Source organism: Galeopterus variegatus, unplaced genomic scaffold (genome assembly GCF_000696425.1).
Source record: "Galeopterus variegatus unplaced genomic scaffold, G_variegatus-3.0.2 Scaffold132, whole genome shotgun sequence".
Lineage (NCBI taxonomy): Eukaryota > Metazoa > Chordata > Mammalia > Dermoptera > Cynocephalidae > Galeopterus > Galeopterus variegatus.
In genome coordinates, this window is record NW_007726243.1 from 270,563 (window position 1) to 286,180 (window position 15,618).

At 39.0% G+C, this 15,618-nt stretch overlaps 1 protein-coding gene across 1 annotated transcript in view; it reads right to left on the reverse strand.

The window, feature by feature from the left end:
• Positions 1 to 13,964, reverse strand: part of HHLA2 (HERV-H LTR-associating 2) — a 47,965-nt gene extending 34,001 nt beyond the window's left edge. The window contains exon 1 of the mRNA XM_008588787.1: positions 13,896 to 13,964. The gene's annotated coding sequence lies outside the window, so the exon portion shown is untranslated. The remainder of the gene's footprint in view (positions 1 to 13,895) is intronic.
• Between the last annotated feature and the right edge of the window lie 1,654 nt (positions 13,965 to 15,618).

A 15,618-nucleotide genomic window follows, 5' to 3' on the forward strand; every position in this document is an offset into this window, starting at 1 on the left:
TTTTAATATAAGTGTGTCCTATGCCATATTTAGGACATACTCATATTAAAACAAATCATTGTTTATCTGAAATTCAGGTTTAACTGGGAATCTTATATTTTTATTTGCTAAATTTGGAACCTCTATTGTGGGGATCGTTGCATTAGCTTCTTTTCATATAAAGGAGACTTTGCTGCATTTGGCAAGAGAGCATAAAGAAGTAGTTAAGAACCAAGACTATGGTGTAAGATTGCCTAGGCTTGAATCATGTCACCTCTACTTAATGGTATGTGACTTTGAGCCAAAACCAGCTACATAATTAGTGGGGCCAGTTGCCTCATCAGCTTCCATTCTCTTCATTTTGGCAACAGCTACCCAGATACCCAGAGCTTCACCCCAAAGAGATGCCCAGTTGCCTGAAGGTTATCGATTAGCTGTTTGGCCACCTTTTACTGGGAGTTTTTACATTTCTGCACCAGAATACAGAAGGGAGCCTTACTACCTTTCATCCCAGCAAGATCCAATGGCTAATTCCAAATATTACCTTTCAGTGGGTGTCTGTTGTATGCAACCCACTATCAGTATTATTTAGGGGGTTTGGGTTTTTTTTTTTTTTTGGTTGCAACAGAAAGGAACCCAGAATAAGCAGCAACACAAAGATTTTTGAGGAAAGCTACTCACACAATTCAAGGAGGGGCTGTGTGAACCAACTTCAGGAAGCACAGGAGTAGGACGCAGTACAATTCCTGTAGAAGCCAAACGTTCTAAACCCAACTGTAGAAGCCTGACGTCTTTGCACCTGGTCCCCAGCTGAGATGACCCCACCGTTTCTGTCTCTGTCATATGCACATCACCTTGAGAAGTCTTGTAACAATTTCTTAATTGAAGATCTAATCAAGGCTGATGTTTCATTTGGTTATCAACGTTTTCTTCATTCTTTAGCATCTCTAAAGCAGAATAGTCCATGGTTTTTTTGTTCTTCTTAGCTAGAAATATATACTAACGTACTTAGGGGTGAGGTGTCATGATCCCTGAAACTTGCTTTCAAGTGGTTCAGCAATAAAATCATATTCAAAAATATATATAAGTAAAGAAATAACAGTTAACTATTGGTGAATCCTGATGAAAGGCAGACAAATGCTCACTGTTCTTCCCTTCAACATTTTCATTTTTAAAATATTCAAAATAAAACTATGAAATGATAAATAAAAATAATACATAGTCCTAAAATATACAAAGACCAAGTCAATTCATTTTGAATATAAAAAGACCAAGTCAATTCACCTAAAATATACAAAGACTAAGTCAATTCACCCCAGGAGTCCTAGGAGTCTGTATTTCATTACAGGTTGCATACAGATCACATCTTGAGAATATTTTAGAATTTAGTGGATAGTATTATTTGCTCAGTGATTTATATCCTTGAAATGGCTAGGGTCTCCAGGCTTGAAAATCTTTAATAAACTGTGATAGGTATAGTTTGGATTGCCTAGCAACCTTTGCTATCTCCCTGGTCCCTCTAATAGCACCTTCTTTCCTTGGGGATCTTCCCACAATTCACAATTTGAGGAGAGATCAACAGGGATTACACTCACCTAATCTTACTTTTCACAAGTATGTACCTGTAAAGCTACACGACTACGCCAGTTATCAGGTTGAAGCAATAGCTACACTACTAGGGCTCACAGACCCTTCAAACCCATTGCACAGACTGAGTCACCAGAACCCTCACACACAGGTCCACGCTAGGTAACTGGGAAAAGATCCCAGGAGCTGTTGGCAGATGACATGAGCTCAGTCCACAATAGTAGCAGCAGCAGCTAGCAGCAGCCTCCCAGAGGGTCCTGGAGACCCTGGCAGCAACGGCTTGCATGCAACAGCAACCAGCATCAGTAGCAGCTTCCTTGTGGCCCTGCCAGGAGCATCCTAGGGGTGGGGGGGCCCTGTGGATCAGAGCCACTCATCCTTTATACTTAAGTCCATAACCCAGGACACCTGCCAGGAGCATCCTAGGGGTGGGGGGGCCCTGTGGATCAGAGCCACTAGTCCTTTATACTTAAGTCCATAACCCAGGACACCTGGGTGCACATGTGCAATTACATTAGACAATAACCAAGGAACACCTGAGCACACGTGCATATTTACATCAAATACTTGGCAAGATTCTGGACATTTGAGGGGCCCTGACCATTTTCCTATATTTTCCCAACAGCACCTATATTAGTTTTCTTTGCTAAATAACAAAATACCATAGCCCCTGCTCCCGCCTTATCTGTAGGTGATACATTACAAGACCCCCGTGGATGCCTGAAACCACAGACAGTACCAAACCCTATATACACTGTTTTTTTCTATACATACATACCTATGATAAAGTTTAATTTATTAATTAGGCACAGTAAGAGGTTAACAACAATAATTAACAATAAAATAGAACTATTATAACAATGTACCGTTATAAAATTAAAATAAGGGTTACTTGAACACCAGCACTGTGATATCACCACAGTTGATCTGATAACCTAGATGGCTATGAAATGACTAATGTATAAGGTCACATATACATACTACATGAATATGCTGGACAAAGGGATGATTCATGTACCAGGCAGGATAGGGTGACACAGTGTGAGATTTCATCATACTACTCAGGACAGTATGCAATTTAAATATATGTATAATTTATTCCTGGAATTTTCCATTTAATATTTTTGAACCACAGTTGACTGCAGGTAACTGAAATGGCAGAAAAGGAAACCACGAATAAGGCGGTACTACATTCCCATAAATTTAACAGCTTAAAACAACACACATTTATTATCTCACAGTCTCTGTGGGTCAGGAGTTTGGGCACAGCTTAGCTGGGTCTTCTGTTCGGGATTTCACCAGGCTTGCAATCAAGGCATCAGTCAAGGCTCCAACCTAGTCTGAGACTGAGGTCCCCTTCGAAGCTCACTGGTTGTTGGCAGAATTGCTCCTTGCAACTGTAGCACTGAGGCCCTCAGCAACTAGAGATGCCCTCCATTCCACAACATGGCAGTGTGCTTCTTCAAGGCCATCAGGAGACAACTGCTTTAAGTCCCTGACCCTCTATTAAAGGACTCACTGGATTAGGTCAGGCCTACCCAAAATAATCTCCCATTTGGTTAATCCAAAGTCAATTGATAGGAGATCTTAATTACATCTGCAAAATCCCTTTGTCATACAATGTAACCTCATGAAGGCAATGACTATCCAGTCATATTGACAGGCCCAGCCCACGTTTGAGGGGAGGGAATGAAGACAGTACTGTTGGGAAAATATAGGAAAAATGGTCAGGGTCCCTCAGATGTTCAGAATCTTGCCAAGCATTTGATGTAAATAGGCATATGCGCTCAGGTGTTCCCTGTTATCGTCTAATGTAATTGCACATGTGCATCCAGGTGTCCTGGGTTATGGATTTAAGTATAAGGATGAGTGGCTCTGATCCAGGGCGCCTCCTATCCCCGGGATGCCCCCACTGCTGCTGGAGGCTGCTGGTGCTAGTGCCCCCAGGACCCTCTGCAAGGCCACTGCTAGACCTGTAAGCTGCTGCCGCTGAGGCAGCTGAGGACTGAGCTCGTGTCATCTGCCCACAATTCCTGGAATCTTTCCCAATTACCTAGCATGGACCTGTGCGTGAGGGGTCTGGTGACCCAGTCTGTACAATGGGTTTGGAGTGTCTGAGCCTTAGCTCTGACAATATAAATGGAAATCTTAGGATAGTTAAAATAATAAGACATTTTCGCTTTAGTTATGATTTGCCTTACTTTGCAACTGGCTTCATCAGCAGGATTACTTTACAAGTAAACACCGGGGGAGAGAATCCTGGGGACCATTTTCGAGCATGGTCTACCACAGCATCTGCAGTGGCCAGCCTCTAAAACAGCTCTCAATGACCACTCCCACCTCCTGGTATTCAAACCTTTTTGCAGTCCTTTCCACACTGTACCAGGGTTGGTCTGTGTGACCAGTAGAATACAACAGAAATTATTGTATGTGACTTCTGAGATTAGGTTATAAAAGACACTATGGCTTCCATTTTGGTTTCTTTCATTCTCTGATCATTCACTCTTGGGGAAGCCAGCTGCCACTTTGTGTGAGCAGCCCTGTGGAGAGACCCACATGGCAAGGAGCTGACACCTCCTACAAACAGCCATGCAATTGAGCTTGGAAGCAGTTCTCCATCCCCTTCAGATAGCTGCAGCCCTGGCCAGTACCTTAACTGCAACTCCAGAGAAACCCCAAGCCAGATCATCCAGCCAAGCTGCTCCCAGATTCCTCTCTCAGAAACTGTGTGAGATGTTTGTTGTGTTAAGCTACTGAGTTTGAGTAATTTGTTATGCAGCTGTAGATAATAAACACCTGCCCTAGACCTGACTAAACTAGAAAGAGTGAAGATGCCTGTGTCCCTTTTCCCTGCAACATGGGAGAAGCACATGGTGTTTTTCTAGCCTCTGAATCCAGTCAAGAGTGAATTAGTGCTATGCCTGGTGTTCCCGATATCATGAACCAATACCTTTCTTTTTCCCCGTTTTAAGTTCAGAGCCTTCAAAGTACATTTAGACTGATGGAAACATTTTGGCCCTCTCTCTAACTCCAGCAACTGTGAATTTATAGTAATATGCAACATAGTCAAGCCAAAGACAGTAATTCGTTCCTCTTTCCTCCCCTCCCCACCTTGATTCTGTGATTAGTTTGTTTAAATTTGATTTTTTTTTCACTGGCAACCAAGAGTTCTGACTCATAGAAAACCTCTGTAGGATCAGTTCCGTGCCTCGCTCTGGTCATTTTCTTTTTTTTATGGCTTCTTTCCCTCCAAGGTCATGTTTGCTGATCCTGAATCACATGTTAGGTCATGCTTTTGAGGTTCCTTGGAAAACAAGTTCTAGTTACTTGTGCTTCTAAGAAAGCTCCTATAACATTTTCCTCCAGGGAAATCTTAACATGCTGACAATACAGCAATTTGACTAAATGATCTACATTTATTCCAGGATAAATTTTCTCTCCTGCGTATGGCTTTTTGCTTCCTGACTTAGCTAATCAAACTCTCTGGGTACCGAGCCAACTGTTCATGCTGAAGCAGCCTGAGCAGTCATTGTGAAGGGAAACACAATAAAGAAATCCCATGCATGAATTAAGCAAAAATTCTGAGTTCTAAGATGAAATTTTTTCATACTTGCTGATCTCAGTGCAAAGGAGTCCTTAGTCACCCCACACTTAACCCACGACGCTGCCTCTTCCCCATTCTGAAATGCTGCAATGATTAACACAAATCGGGATCTCTCTCTGTGAGACTCTTTCCCTATGTAACAAATACTATTGTGATTTTTCTACTAAACCACCAAGTACCACTACCAAAGTGACACCTAGATAATGCGTTTTTAAATTTATAATCACTAGACAAAGTAAAAAAATGCCACTCCTAACAATTCCCCCACAAAATTCCAAAATTTCCCAGAATAATATAGTACCCAAAGTGTAAATTCACTTCAACAGCATCATCTCTTACCAGATCAACTTCTTTTAATTAGTCTAGTCACCATTCACAAAACTTGCCCCTGAAAAAACTCAAATTAAATAATCCTATTAATAGTTTTTGCCTTTTGTTCAGTACATTCAGAGCAACCAGGAACTGAGCTGAGAGAGCTCAGAGAAATGGGCATATATGATAATCTGCATTTTTCCCCCTGAAAAATGTTATCACTCTACCATATCAGTTAAGATCAGAGACTCTAGAACCAGACTATGTGGACTCAAAGCTGAGGACTTCCATTTAAAGCTGCGTACCATTGGTCAAGTTACCTAACTCCTGCCTGCCTCAGTTTGACATCTGTAATGTAGGGATAAGAATATCCACTTCAGAATCATTGTTATAAGAATTACCTTTATAATATTTGGAAAACAATAAAATGTTGCCTGAAATACATTAAGTATTAAATAAATAGCTGCACAGATCATATTAAAATCTGATTGTGTATCTCCCCACTTAACTATAGGAGGTGCTGCTTCTTAGGCTTTACTATCATTCAAAAGAGGCATCACCATCGCATCTCCTGTAGTGTTGGTGTTGGTGTAGATGCTGTTGGTGCTGGGTAGATGAAGTTAGATTAAGGTGACCTTGGAGTATTAATGCCCCCAGTTGACTAGCAAAATAAAATAAATAATATCTTCTTTGTAAGAAGATATTATCCCAAGCTGAAAATTATTTCAACAAAATTTTTGCAAATGCAATGTCTGACACACAATAAAAAATAACCAGGCACTCAGAGACAAGAAAACAGTCAGACAAATAACTTAAAACTCATGAGCACTTTAGATGTTAGAGTGTTTAGACACAGACTCTAAAATAACCATGCTTATTTTGTTCAAGGAGACTAGAAAAGACAGAGAACTTTGCTTAAAACTCATGAGCACTTTAGATGTTAGAGTGTTTAGACAGACTCTAAAATAACCATGCTTATTTTGTTCAAGGAGACTAGAAAAGACAGAGAACTTTGGCAGAGAACTGAAAACCATAATAAAGAACCAAACAGAAACTACAAGAACTGAGACATCATAACTTAAAGTAGCAACAAGTGAATAGATTGATTTAACTGCTGACTCCACAGTTCAAGAGAATCAGTAGCCTGCATATTAATTGGTCAGAAGGAACTATCCAGAGTGAAGCAAAGAGAAACAAAAGGATGAAAATTAGAAAGGAAGGTAAGAAACAGAGGAGACAGTGAGAAGGTGCAGCATAAGTTTAAGTGAAAATCTAGGAAAAGGAAAAAAAAACGCATAAATTACTTGAAGAAATAACAGAGGAGAATTTTCCAAAACAAAGACATTAATTCACAGATTCGGATGAAGCCCTATAAAACCTGGACAGGATAAACATCCAGGTACCTCCACGTACCTTTTTAACGTAAAACGTTAAAAACCAAAGAAAAAGAAAATTTTAAAGCCATCAGGATGAACAAAAAAGGCAGGTTGCCTTCAAAAGAGCAACAATTAGGCAAACAGCTGACTTTTAAACATTGAAGGAAGGAAACTAAGGAGGCAGAAGCTCTGGCCCCTATGGTGGTAGGGGCCAATACTTTGCTAAACCACAAAACTGAGGTGGCTATGGCAGTTCCAGAAGCAGGAGTAGTTATGGTAGTGGCAGAAGTTTTAATTCCTGCCAGTAAACAAAGCTTAGCAGAAGAGAGGAGCCAGAGAATTAACAGGGAAGGTACAGGTTACAACAGATTTGTGAATTCAGCTAAGCACCTTGATGGTAGGGCCTAGCTGCTACAAAGAAGATATGTCTTAGTCAATACTCATATCTTATGGGCAAGAAACTCAAGGACCGTATTAGTGACTAATTGTATAACAGGTTATTTCTTTTTCTGTTCTGTGGAAAGTATAAAGCATTCCAACAAAGAGTTTTAATATAGATTTTTTTTTGCAGCCATGCTGTTGATTGTTAAATGTAATAGTCTAATCATGGCACTGAATGAATGTGTCTTTAAAAAATAAGTAATAAACAGACTAATGGCAATAATAATAATAAAGTTTAAAATACAGACCTTTTAGATACAAATTAAACACACTGACATTCATATTTAAAGTATGAATTAAAGACAGAATTAAAGAACATAATAATGGCTTAAGAGTTTAGAAGGGGCTAAAAGGAATAGAGGTATCCAAAAGAAGTCTAAGTTCCTTTCATTGCCCATGAAGAGGATAAAATATCAATTAATATAAGGTTTTGAGAATCAACAATGTATGTCATAATTTTGTGGTTAACCAGTAAAAGAACTGTAGAAGAATGTGTAACTTACAAGGCAGTAAAGGAAAAAAATAGAATAAGAAACTTGCAGTAAGGCCTAGAAATAAGAAAATTTGCAAGGAAGAAACACAGAATAGATGAAACAAACAGCACTGAAGTCAGACCGACCAAAACAATTTATACTGCATGATTTGAATTGCCTGAAATTCTAAAAAACAGGCAAAACTAAACTATAATGTTTAACGGTGCATACTTAGGTAGTAACACTGAAGAAAAGCAAGGAAAGGATTAACTTACAAGGCAGTAAAGGAAAAAAATAGAATAAGAAACTTGTAGTAAGGCCTAGAAATAAGAAAATTTGCAAGGAAGAAACACAGAATAGATGAAACAAATAGCACTGAAGTCAGACCGACCAAAACAATTTATACTGCATGATTTGAATTGCCTGAAATTCTAAAAAACAGGCAAAACCAAACTATAATGTTTAACGGTGCATACTTAGGTAGTAACACTGAAGAAAAGCAAGGAAAGGATTACCGTGGAAGTTAGGAAGTGGTTTCCTTAAGGGAGACAGAGGAAGGGAGTGACTCAGAGGGGACATGACGAAGCTTGTAACCAGCTAGAAATACTCTCTAGCTTGGCTTTTGTGTGTGTGCTGATTCACTTAGCTACATTTATTTCATATGCTTCTCTGTATTTATTCTATTTCCACACACACACACAAATGATGAAAGTATAAGAGAGTGCTAATATGATAAAATCTTCACAAATGTACAGTTAAAATAAGGTACAGAACAGCAGCAATGCTATGCACTTGTTCATATTTAAAAAGCTCACATACTCATACAGATGCTTGTATTCACATGGATAATGTTTCAAGACATACATAATAAATTTAATCTGGCACTTTGCCTCTAAGAGGGAAGACTAGGACTCTGTTCTTTACAAGAGGGAGAGGCTGATTTTCATCTATATGCTTTTACTGTTGAAAATAACCTTTGAATTATATCTTTTAATAATAAGAAGCTTCACCAATGTGTAAATTAACTATGAAAACAAAGTATGGTTACCATTTGATGAAATCATTGTCTTTAACAGAGGACTGCATTTTGAAATCTTAATTTAACTCTGAGTTTCTAACTAAGAATTGTAAATCACTTCAAAATTTGCTCAAAAGATGGATCAAATTTTCATAACCAAGAAGAGAAGTGGCTTTTACTTTAAATGGATACCCATGAATTGATTATCTTTCCATTTCCCTCACACAAATGGAGTAGAGATAGGTATAGATAATTCATTTTCATTTCTGCTTGTTTCTAGAACATTGTAATGCCTCCCATCTGCATTACAATGGAGTGCTACTAAAAAAAGGAAGCAAATATAGGGTAAACCAAATGGCTGAAAGTAAGAATCTAACACAAATCATGAAATTGTACTTTAGGCTGTTAGTCATGTGAACAGTGGATTAGATCAGAATTTAATAATATGGATAATCTGAGTTGTCAGAGCAATTAGAACTAAATATAGCATGCATTTCAGAAGTATAGCAATAAAAGAAAAGATAGCACCCATTGTGGACAAGATGTGAAGAAATGAGCTCACCCAGGATTTCTGGGTTAAGATAGCAGCTTGAGCACATGCCTCTAATTTTGTTTCTTACCTCCTTAACTTAATACAAATATAGGACAGAAATTTTTTAAAAAAAGAAAAACATGGAGCAGAAAAGCAGGAGAGGCAAAAAATAAAATCAGCAAAATTTTGGAAGCTAGAGAAAGATGGGCAAATAGTAACTGACTTAGTAGACCCAAGGAAACTAATCTGTAGCTAGTACTGTGAAAATATGAATCAACCAATTTATAGAACACAGTGCTTAAAAGGCATAGGAACTGCCTTTGGAACTGGAGGTGAAAGGAAGACTGAGGTAAGAAAACCTCATATGAAAGCTGTTCCTTACAGCCATTCAATACAGGTGGGATGGACCACTCCCAATTAATAGGTGAGCTGTTCTGACTGAAGACACCATATACATACCGAGAGGTAAGAAGAAATTGTATTACATCATGGAACTTTCTAGGCAGGGCAGGACAACACCCAGGCAGGTCTGGAATCGCCTTGGAGAGTGCCAGAGCAAGTTGCCCTGGTTTTTATTGGCATTACAGAGTGGAACTAGGGAAGAGTTCATTCCCAGGTGGTTTGAACTTCCTGCCCTGCCAAGCGAAGAAGTGCCCTGGCTTTCAAATCAGCTTGGCCAAATATGGGGTAGAAGGAGAAGGAAAAGGTGGGCCTTGAGAGCTCTCAGGAGTCAAATATTAAAAAAAAGGGGGGTGGGAGTCAGACTGTATTGTATTACTTAAGAAGCTAAACCTCCCAGATTCCCTCCTGCACTCCACTTTGCTGAGCAATTTTCCCTTCTCACTCTGAGAGAAATCTGGAGACTTGTACCCTGGAGAAACTGAAAGCAAGAATGTCTGGACTGACAGTCCGGGCACAGATGAGAGCCAAGGTACAGGTTCGGATTAAGTGGTGCAGTGTATCCCTAACACTGAACACAGACACCCCTGCCACCCCCCAGCCTCCATCACCCTACGGTGACCTAGGCCGATAAGCAGGGCTCACAGTCCAAGCTCTCAGAGCCTCCTACGAGCTGTCTAGAGCCTCTCATTCTTCATATTAAGCAAACATTCAGGAATTATCAGATACCCTGATGAAAGCTCCTACCACAGAAGATAGAAATTAAAACAAAACCAACCTCCCCTACAAAAAGACATCATGAAGTAAATACATAATGTGTGTGTTGGGGGGGAGAACATCAACAAAACCAAATGAAATAAAAGTTTATTCACATCCTCAGAGAAATAAGAAAATCCCGCATCCATAAAAGAGAAACAGGATGCCACAAATAATTGAGAACAGAAAAGACATCTCAGAATCAAGAACATAAGAGCAGAAGTGAAGTCATGGAAGGGTTAGAAGATAAAGTAGAGGAAGTCTCCTAGACAGTAGAGTAAAAAGACACAGAGGCAGAAAGTTGGAAACAAAGATAAAATTGGATGCCAATTCCAGAAAACCTAGAGAAAGAGAAACGAGGAAACAGAGAGGAAAACAAAACAAAATTATTCAAGAAAATTTCCCGGAATGATATAAAGTAAATTGCTGTTACTGAAAAAGGCTTACTGAATAGAAGTGGTGGATGAAAATACCCACACAAGGACACTTCATTTTGAAATTTCAGTACACTAGGGTGAAAGAAGACACTAGCACTTCCCGGAGAAAAAGCAGATATGAAGGATCGGGAATCATAGTGGCTTCAGACTTTGCAACAGCATGACTAGCAAATCAGAAGAAAATGCAGTAATGTCCAGAATTCTAAAGGACGATTACTGTAACCTAGAATTATAGTCAAACTTTCAAACCTTATGAGGGTAGAATGACATTTTTTGATATGCACGATCTCAAAAAAAATAAATATACTTCCCGTCCTCCTTTTCTCAAGAAGCTACAGGAAAATGTGCTCTTCCAAAATGAAGTACAAATCAAGAAAGGTGAAGACATGATGCAGGAAACAGGAGTTACAAATAGGGGAGGAGTTAATTCCCAGGAGGAAAATAAACAGATATCCCAAAATGCTAGCTGGAAACTAGACTGGATGGAGCAGTGAGTCTAGACAGACATGCTGTGAGCTGTTATGACCATTTTTTAAAAACCTGAATGAATGCCCTGGGAAGCCTGGCCCAGATAAGAATCTGGTGATCTTAAAAAATTGCTAATAAATTTTCTGCTCTTTTTTCCAGGTCCTGCTGCCTCACTTAGCTGTGGACATTTATTTCATTCCACCAAAGTGTTCTGCTTTGACTGGCTTCTGAGAACTAAACAAGGCCATCATGAGCTTAGAAGCAAGAAATACCAGGGCAGTTCATTCCACTCCCGCTGATCGTGTGTGTAGTATCTGGTTCACACTCCAGCCCTTCCAAACTCATAGACTGTGGTGAGCCTCAGATTTCCTAAAACTCACTCATGGCCTCTCCCTCTGAATACCCCAGAAGGTCCTCTTGTAAACTCCCAGGATGCAGAAGCCCAAGACCCAGAGACTGTTGGGTTCCTCTTGTCCTAGAAGCCTTTAGCTAACTGTAGTGACCGTATTCTTTTCATACAAGTAGCTTTGTATTTGCCATACATGTTTTTAAATTTTAAATATTATTTAGGAATGTTATATATAGTTAGATAAATGCACAGTATCATTAAAGTATCAAAACCATAAAGAAAGTCAAGGAAATGCTTAACTCTGACTTCTAAACTAGTTACATGTGGGGAGGGGATGTATCAGAAGGGCTGTGGAGAGGGAAACAGGAGAATTCCAAATCTATTTCATAACCTTGATGGAGGATTCAAGGTTTATTTTTTAAATTGTTCTTTAGATTTTACTTTATATTTTATGCATAATTTCACATGCAGAAAATAAAAAGAAATAAAACCTACTCATCAGTGATGATGGTTAAAGTATAAATTGGATGACTTCTTGGCAATGAATATCAAAAACCTTAAAACTGAGCATACTTTTTAGCCCAATAATTCTACTTCTAGAAAATATTCTATGAAAGTTGAACAATGTACAAACTATATAAAAAGACTTTGCTAAATCAGAAACTAACAGTTAAAAATTAGAAACCAAAAATGCCCAGTCTTGCAGAATTGATTAAAATAAGTTGGATTTTCATGCAATTGACCATTATGCAGTCATTAGATATGATGCTGTTTACTGAATGGGTAAAGTTCATATTACACTGTAATTTAATTTAAAATACTTAAGCATAGACTGTGTGATGTGTACATGCACTGGTTTTAATCTGTTCCCTAGCAGCGGTTAATTTTTGAAAAACCCTGTTCAGAGGAAGCACTGCAGGAGTCTGTACTTTAGAAGGAGCTACTCCAAATGCTTCAATGATAACTCCATCAGTATTGAAGGATTTGCTAACTAGCATAAGAGATGCTCAAAATATTTTTTCATGCTGAAAGGCACAAGCACATCTGTTCTTGTATGGATAGGAGTATAAAAGAAACTCATACCCACAAGAGTAGGTAGCACTAGAATATTTCAGCGTCTGTCTCTAGTAAACTTGTCATGAAAGTAACTTCGAGTACCTAGAAGACAAGAGCTTGACCATCACTGAGCTTGCATGAACAGGTTTTGTGACTCTTTACAGTCACTTGCTAAATGTGTGTGTTATTTTGGGTCCTTCTGAAAAGCAGAGGCCAAGACAGGGTTATTGCAGGAAATGTGTTGGGAGAATACCCATGAAGGAAAAAGAGAGAGAGCTAAAGAAAGCAAGGAGAACCTTAAACCATGATGAAGTTCTTACCCTTGTAATAGTGATGGGGAAGAAAGGAGGATAAGGTGGGAAGAGCCTTGGATTACAGTGGGGTTCCAAAAAAATTTTAGCCAGACCCATGGGGAGACTTTATGCAAAAGTCACCGAACTGAGGAGTCAAATCTTGTACCAAAAGACCTGCATTAACACACCCAAACATGCTCAGTGATTTTGCCAGAAGTAGCCACAGCTGTGGAAGCATAAGCTTAGTGCAAATGAGGCGGTAGATCCAGAAGCTTAACAGTTCCCACCGCCAGTCAATCATGCTCCCCACAGCAGGAGACCAAGTACTTTCATGGCTGCCATAGTGTGTGTGGCAGAATTCAGACTGAGATATACCACTTAGTAGAGAGATTGTGAGTACCTCACCAATAATCTAATCATTGGAAACAGATAACTACAAAAAGAACCTAATGATTGTAAAATGGCCAAATTAGCTTAAATCTATTCTCAACAATACAGTTAAGTAGTTGGGAGAGTTTCAGTGTGAATACAGCATGATCTCATTTTTTTTTTTTTCCGTTAAAATTTTTTCCATCGCCGTTGATGATAACTGGCCGTACCCTCCCTGAAAAGTCCTTTGGCCAGAACTATCATTACTTTGCTTTATAATGAGGTCTGAAGAAAAATATTGCTCCAATAAGGACTAAATTTAAAATCAGCTATAGTTAAAGCTAATATTTTCTTTCAGAAGCAACCTCACTCTCTCATAGACCTGATTTGTCAGGATTCTACTGGTAAACTTAGGTACTATTTATGTAAAATAATGAAGTACTGACCTCAGTGACTGGCACATTAAGACATCCCCTTCTTCGCTTGCTGCTACTCCTTCTTCCACTTGCCTGCTTAATGTCCAGTGCATATAGATCCATCATCAGTCAGCCGCAGCTGGCACTTAGACCACCACTACAGTAGAATGAAGAATAGGCATATCCATTTTTTTTAAAAATTACCTGGCTAAAAGAACGTCACAGAGATTCTAATTGCACTCCATATATCCATCCCTACAGACTTGTTAAGTTCCATCCCTGAATTAAGCTAGACCACTGGAGGAATGTGTGCTGACACCAGCCACAGTGTCTTCCTATAAGGAAAAATGCTCCCCTTCCTCTAGGCAGACCCTGCCTTATACCAGGGTAGATGATTTGGTGAGAGGGACCAGCACTGGATTTTAATTTCTACTCACTCCATGCGCCGGGTGTCCTAGTACAGTGTTCAGTCTGAATCATCATCAAGGGCAGCCGTGGTTTATGTGCTCAGAAGACCTTAACTTAGTTCCATGAGAAAACCTGGTCACTAAATCATGCTTTCACCTCTAAATCTTTACTACTCTTATGTCTCTCCAGCCATATCTGTTGAGGGTCTTAGTGTACCAGTGTTTCCCAGCTTCTTGGATTTCATGCAAATATTCCAAAATACAATGGTTTGGGGGAACTGACATAGGGTTGTCAGGTTTTATTTGAAGAAAAAAAAAATGGTACTTAAAGTACGCAATTTACTAAGCATAGTAATTTCAAAATAAAAGGCCAATATTTCTCAAGAAGTGGAAGCTGTCTATTTAAATCCACATTTTTACTTGGATAACGTAGAGCTTATTTAGTGTGTTGGGGCATGGCTGACAGCCACCACCTCCCGCCTTTCTGGTCTCTGCTCTATTTCTCTTCTCCCAGGCTCATGGCTCTCTGGCTTCTATTTGTCTACAAATAACAGAATTGAGAAGCGATAACCAATGTTGACAAAGACGAACATGAGTCTCTGAGAAATCCCAGCCCACCAGGCTATTTCCCTGCTCTCTTAACCTGATTGATGCCTATTTGTCCTTCAGGTCTCAGATTAGGGAGACAGGGAAGGATTGTAAGCCAGAGACATTTAAGCAAATTTAGGAATTGTTGCTATTTCCATAGATGATACGAAAGTAAAGAATGAGTTGTTATATATCAATAGATTTAATATTTATCACACCTGCTAGACTGTGTGCATCAGGAGAAGAGCATTCATACCTATGTAGTTTTGCCTCTGGCACCTGACACATTATCTCGCTAGATAAGAGGTGCTGAAGTATTTGTTGAAAGCATTAAACCAACGCCCCTCGTATAATGTTCTCTATGAGAGAAATAGGTTTTATACCAGAGGAACTCGTTCCCTTTTGAATTCCAAACTTTATATAACGTTTCTTGCCCTGTTTCCAAGAATCTTAGACACAGGTTTATATTCCATCACAGCAACTGTGTTGACTTTTCTGGTTGGAATATTTACTCTGCCTCCTCTTTCATCTTTTTTTTTTCTCCCCTTATTTTTTTTTACCCTTTATTATAAGCTGTTATAAGCTGTTTCAAATTCTTTTTCGGATAGACGCAAGGTGTAAATAAGTAAATAAAACACTTATAATGCAATAGCTCACCTGTTCCTGAAATAAAATGCTGACATTTCAAATGTTCCTTATTGTAAAGGTTAGATGATTAAATACATTCCTCTTCTGCTACCTAAGATTATCCGAATAAA